The sequence below is a fragment of the Aquarana catesbeiana genome, linkage group LG01 (genome assembly GCF_042186555.1).
Source record: "Aquarana catesbeiana isolate 2022-GZ linkage group LG01, ASM4218655v1, whole genome shotgun sequence".
Taxonomy (NCBI): domain Eukaryota; kingdom Metazoa; phylum Chordata; class Amphibia; order Anura; family Ranidae; genus Aquarana; species Aquarana catesbeiana.
Genome location: NC_133324.1, coordinates 506965630 through 506971629, shown reverse-complemented (window position 1 = coordinate 506971629; position 6000 = coordinate 506965630). Strand labels below are relative to the sequence as shown.

The following is a 6000-nucleotide window of genomic DNA, read 5'->3' as shown; positions in this document are numbered from 1 at the left end:
AAGAGTGGTGATTTAGGGGGATTTGTGTTGGGAGGGGGGATGGGAAGATTTGTGTTAGAAGGGGGAATTTGGGGGGGAGCAGGGGGTAAGTATTGTTCTAGGAGGGGAAATTTGCAGGGGGGTGCTAAGAGTGGTGATTTAGGGGGATTGTGTTGGGAGGGTGGATGGGAAGATTTGTGTTAGAAGGGGGGATTTGGGGGGGCAGCAGGGGGTAAGTATTGTTCTAGGAGGGGAAATTTGCAGGGGGGTGCTAAGAGTGGTGATTTAGGGGGATTTGTGTTGGGAGGGGGGATGGAAAGATTTGTGTTAGAAGGGGGAATTCGGGGGGGGGGGGGGCAGCAGGGGGTAAGTATTGTTCTAGGAGGGGAAATTTGCAGGGGGTGCTAAGAGTGGTGATTTAGGGGGATTTGTGTTGGGGGGTGGAAAGATTTGTGTTAGAAGGGGGAATTTGGGGGGGCAGCAGGGGGTAAGTATTGTTCTAGGAGTGGAAATCTGCAGGGGGTGCTAAGAGTGGTGATTTAGGGGGATTTGTGTTAGGAGGGGGAATGGGAAGATTTGTGTTAGAAGGGGGAATTTGGGGGCAGCAGGGGGTAAGTATTGTTCTAGGAGGGGAAATTTGCAGGGGGTGCTAAGAGTGGTGATTTAGGGGGATTTGTGTTGGGAGGGGGGATGAGAAGATTTGTGTTAGAAGGGGGAATTTGGGGGGGCAGCAGGGGGTAAGTATTGTTCTAGGAGGGGAAATTTGCAGGGGGGTGCTAAGAGTGGTGATTTAGGGGGATTGTGTTGGGAGGGTGGATGGGAAGATTTGTGTTAGAAGGGGGAATTTGGGGGGGCAGCAGGGGGTAAGTATTGTTCTAGGAGGGGAAATTTGCAGGGGGGTGCTAAGAGTGGTGATTTAGGGGGATTTGTGTTGGGAGGGGAAGATTTGTGTTAGAAGGGGGAATTTGGGGGGCAGCAGGGGGTAAGTATTGTTCTAGGAGGGGACATTTGCAGGGGGGGGTGCTAAGAGTGGTGATTTAGGGGGATTTGTGTTGGGAGGGGGATGGAAAGATTTGTGTTAGAAGGAGGAATTTGGGGGGGGCAGCAGGGGGTAAGTATTGTTTTAGGAGGGGAAATTTGCAGGGGGGTGCTAAGAGTGGTGATTTAGGAGGATTTGTGTTGGGAGGGGGGATGGAAAGATTTGTGTTAGAAGGGGGAATTTGGGGGGGGGGGGGCAGCAGGGGGTAAGTATTGTTCTAGGAGGGGAAATTTGCAGGGGGGTGCTAAGAGTGGTGATTTAGGGGGATTTGTGTTGGGGGGTGGAAAGATTTGTGTTAGAAGGGGGAATTTGGGGGGGGCAGCAGGGGGTAAGTATTGTTCTAGGAGTGGAAATCTGCAGGGGGTGCTAAGAGTTGTGATTTAGGGGGATTTGTGTTGGGAGGGAGGATGGGAAGATTTGTGTTAGAAGGGGGAATTTGGGGGCAGCAGGGGGTAAGTATTGTTCTAGGAGGGGAAATTTGCAGGGGGTGCTAAGAGTGGTGATTTAGGGGGATTTGTGTTAGGAGGGGGGATGGGAAGATTTGTGTTAGAAGGGGGAATTTGGGGGGGAGCAGGGGGTAAGTATTGTTCTAGGAGGGGAAATTTGCAGGGGGGTGCTAAGAGTGGTGATTTAGGGGGATTGTGTTGGGAGGGTGGATGGGAAGATTTGTGTTAGAAGGGGGAATTTGGGGGGGCAGCAGGGGGTAAGTATTGTTCTAGGAGGGGAAATTTGCAGGGGGGTGCTAAGAGTGGTGATTTAGGGGGATTTGTGTTGGGAGGGGGGATGGAAAGATTTGTGTTAGAAGGGGGAATTCGGGGGGGGGGCAGCAGGGGGTAAGTATTCTTCTAGGAGGGGAAATTTGCAGGGGGTGCTAAGAGTGGTGATTTAGGGGGATTTGTGTTGGGGGGTGGAAAGATTTGTGTTAGAAGGGGGAATTTGGGGGGGCAGCAGGGGGTAAGTATTGTTCTAGGAGTGGAAATCTGCAGGGGGTGCTAAGAGTGGTGATTTAGGGGGATTTGTGTTAGGAGGGGGAATGGGAAGATTTGTGTTAGAAGGGGGAATTTGGGGGCAGCAGGGGGTAAGTATTGTTCTAGGAGGGGAAATTTGCAGGGGGTGCTAAGAGTGGTGATTTAGGGGGATTTGTGTTGGGAGGGGGGATGAGAAGATTTGTGTTAGAAGGGGGAATTTGGGGGGGCAGCAGGGGGTAAGTATTGTTCTAGGAGGGGAAATTTGCAGGGGGGTGCTAAGAGTGGTGATTTAGGGGGATTGTGTTGGGAGGGTGGATGGGAAGATTTGTGTTAGAAGGGGGAATTTGGGGGGGCAGCAGGGGGTAAGTATTGTTCTAGGAGGGGAAATTTGCAGGGGGGTGCTAAGAGTGGTGATTTAGGGGGATTTGTGTTGGGAGGGGAAGATTTGTGTTAGAAGGGGGAATTTGGGGGGCAGCAGGGGGTAAGTATTGTTCTAGGAGGGGACATTTGCAGGGGGGGTGCTAAGAGTGGTGATTTAGGGGGATTTGTGTTGGGAGGGGGATGGAAAGATTTGTGTTAGAAGGAGGAATTTGGGGGGGGCAGCAGGGGGTAAGTATTGTTTTAGGAGGGGAAATTTGCAGGGGGGTGCTAAGAGTGGTGATTTAGGGGGATTTGTGTTGGGAGGGGGGATGGAAAGATTTGTGTTAGAAGGGGGAATTTGGGGGGGGGGGCAGCAGGGGGTAAGTATTGTTCTAGGAGGGGAAATTTGCAGGGGGGTGCTAAGAGTGGTGATTTAGGGGGATTTGTGTTGGGGGGTGGAAAGATTTGTGTTAGAAGGGGGAATTTGGGGGGGGCAGCAGGGGGTAAGTATTGTTCTAGGAGTGGAAATCTGCAGGGGGTGCTAAGAGTTGTGATTTAGGGGGATTTGTGTTGGGAGGGAGGATGGGAAGATTTGTGTTAGAAGGGGGAATTTGGGGGCAGCAGGGGGTAAGTATTGTTCTAGGAGGGGAAATTTGCAGGGGGTGCTAAGAGTGGTGATTTAGGGGGATTTGTGTTGGGAGGGGGGATGGGAAGATTTGTGTTAGAAGGGGGAATTTGGGGGGGGCAGCAGGGAGTAAGTATTGTTCTAGGAGGGGAAATTTGCAGGGGGGTGCTAAGAGTGGTGATTTAGGGGGATTGTGTTGGGAGGGTGGATGGGAAGATTTGTGTTAGAAGGGGGAATTTGGGGGGCAGCAGGGGGTAAGTATTGTTCTAGGAGGGGAAATTTGCAGGGGGGTGCTAAGAGTGGTGATTTAGGGGGATTTGTGTTGGGAGGGGGGATGGGAAGATTTGTGTTAGAAGGGGGAATTTGGGGGGCAGCAGGGGGTAAGTATTGTTCTAGGAGGGGAAATTTGCAGGGGGGTGCTAAGAGTGGTGATTTAGGGGGATTGTGTTGGGAGGGTGGATGGGAAGATTTGTGTTAGAAGGGGGAATTTGGGGGCAGCAGGGGGTAAGTATTGTTCTAGGAGGGGAAATTTGCAGGGGGTGCTAAGAGTGGTGATTTAGGGGGATTTGTGTTAGAAGGGGGAATTTGGGGGGGCAGCAGGGGGTAAGTATTGTTCTAGGAGTGGAAATCTGAAGGGGGTTCTAAGAGTGGTGATTTAGGGGGATTTGGGTGGAATTTGTGCTGGGAGAAGATGTGTACTAGGAGAGGACATTTTTGAAAATTTGTGCTAGGAGTAAGTTTATTCACCCCCATTTGATCTGGGGGGGGGGGGGTATTTGGGGCAAAGATTTGTGCTGGGAGGGGGGATTTCAGCAGGGGCAGATAAGCATGGAGATTTATGCTCAGTGTTTCTTGTGAGGGATTTTTTGCTGACACATAATGCTCATAAGTGTTGGGGTGGGTGCAGCTGGGCATGTTCGCCCTGGGCTCTAGATGACCTTGTCCTGGCACTGCCTGCAATAAATTCATAGACCTGTTTCTGACACTTGTTATGAAATCCAGGGTATCATTTCCTGTCACCAGAGATGCAATGTAAGGAGGACATTTACATCCTCATGTAATAGTAAGGACACACTGCATCGCCCAGGATATCACCTGAGCAACTCCAGGACCGTTATTATCATATTATTACCAACTAGCTAGTACTTCACACACACCTACACTGAAAAGAGCTCAGGGTGGCCAAAAATGAGCTTGTAATGTATAGAGAAGTCTTGCAGCAGGAAGCTTCAATGTAGCTCCTAGGGTGACTTTTTTTTGTCCAGTACGTGCTGTAGCTGGAACATTCCCCGCCTCCCTTCACTGCAGTGCACAGAGGAGAATGAGCAGCGAGGAGACGGCAGGTAAGATGTACAGAGGGTCACCTGTGCTAGCTAATGGGCAGAGCGGCCGTATAGCGCTCACATGAACCATAGCACATGGGGAATACAAGGCTTTCTCCTCATATCATTAGAAGCCAATGTGCTCTGTGTACATCTCTGAACATATAACGGCTGCTATGTGATCTGCAGCTCTGACAGCATTGTGGCTACATGTGACTGTGTGGTAGTATGCCCTTTAGTAACATGGCAGCTGCAGACACCATAACATAGGCAGGAAAACACTGTTTATTCCGTACCTTTTATTTTTTTACAGCTGGTTCCATGATTTCCACTGCCCAAGCTATTTTTTTTTTTTTTTTAAAGGAGAATTCCACCTTTTGTAAAAATAATAAATATGCTCATTTTGCTTAAAAACAATTTTTATTTTTTGCATTCAATCCTGTAAGGCTTTGCAACCCCCGATCAGTGGATTGTAGGCACAGGCTCCTGCAGACTATTCCTCCATCTGTGAGTCTGTGTTAAGGATGAGCTCTGGTGTGTTCGCACACTCCACCTGCCGAGCCCGCCAGGAAGTCGGCACGGCGCTGCGCTAATCAAAGGCAGTGAGACATTTTCCCGATGTGCAGCTGCAGAGATCGGGAAATGTCTCACTGCCTGTGATTAGCGCAGTGCCGACTTCCTGGCGGGCTCTGCACGTGGAGTGTGGAGTGAGCTCATCCTTAGTATGTATGAAGGTACGGAGCTGGAGGAGGAATCAGTGGACTACACAGGTGACCGTGCCACCACACTTGTGCTTTATTGAGAATTACAGTCCATCTGCCACGGTGGCAAATGGGATTTGTAGTCTCTTCACTCATATTCTTGTGAATGAATGATGCAGATGGAGCAGGACTGCCAATAGAAATTCAGGATAAGGATCTATAGCAAGAACAATGGGATGGATTCCATAGTGGGTGTTCTTTCTATATGTCCTTATCCTGTGTTGGTGACGAGTGGGAGGTCATCGGAACCTGAGCACCTGGTGTAGAGGTACCAGTAATCAACTACAATAAACGGAGGTTCTCACAGTTGGGTCGCTTTCACACTGAAGGTGGTTTTCAGGCGTTTTAACGCTAGAAAAGGCGCCTGAAAACTGTATGTCATGCCTCCCCAGTGTCAAAGCCTGAGTGCTTTCACACTGGGGCGGTGCGCTTGTGGGACGTTCCAAAAAGTCCTGCAAGCAGCATCTTTGTATACAGCGCTCTTAAACCGCCCCTGCCCATTGGAATGCATGGGCAGTGCTTCCGAAGCGCCGCAACACAGGCGGTTTTAAAAGAGAAGTATGTTGTTTTTTTGTTTTTTTTTGGCCCATTTATACTTTATAGGTGGATGCAGCATCGGTTCAATGCTGTATCTGTCCCCCACCGCCTCTACACTGAAAACCGAGTGATGGAACATCGCCGATGGCTCGGTTCTCACAGATCCCCAAGCAGAGAGCTGCTGCCTGTCAATCAGCAGCTCTCCTCTCTGCTCCTCCACTGTCATTAGAGCGCTGAGCTATGGAGGGGGCAGGAAGCAGCTGTCTCAGCGGCTCGCTGAGACAGGCATCAGTTCAGGCACCTGGCGGATCCAGACTTTATTGTCGTGATGACGCGGTGCCTGGACTGATTTCTGTGACGTCAGTAGAGACTGTACTTTGGACCGCTCTCTGCTGAAAACGGGTCACAA

At 50.3% G+C, this 6000-nt stretch overlaps 1 protein-coding gene across 9 annotated transcripts in view; it reads left to right on the top strand.

Moving 5' to 3' along the window:
- The first annotated feature begins 4230 nt into the window (after positions 1–4230).
- The window catches only part of FCHO1 (FCH and mu domain containing endocytic adaptor 1), a 253496-nt gene continuing 251726 nt past the window's right edge, over positions 4231–6000 (top strand). For 6 of the 9 annotated variants that reach the window (XM_073593488.1, XM_073593480.1, XM_073593471.1 and 3 more), the window contains exon 1: positions 4231–4314. The gene's annotated coding sequence lies outside the window, so the exon portion shown is untranslated. The remainder of the gene's footprint in view (positions 4315–6000) is intronic. The other 3 variants (XM_073593393.1, XM_073593444.1, XM_073593461.1) reach the window with 3 other exon arrangements.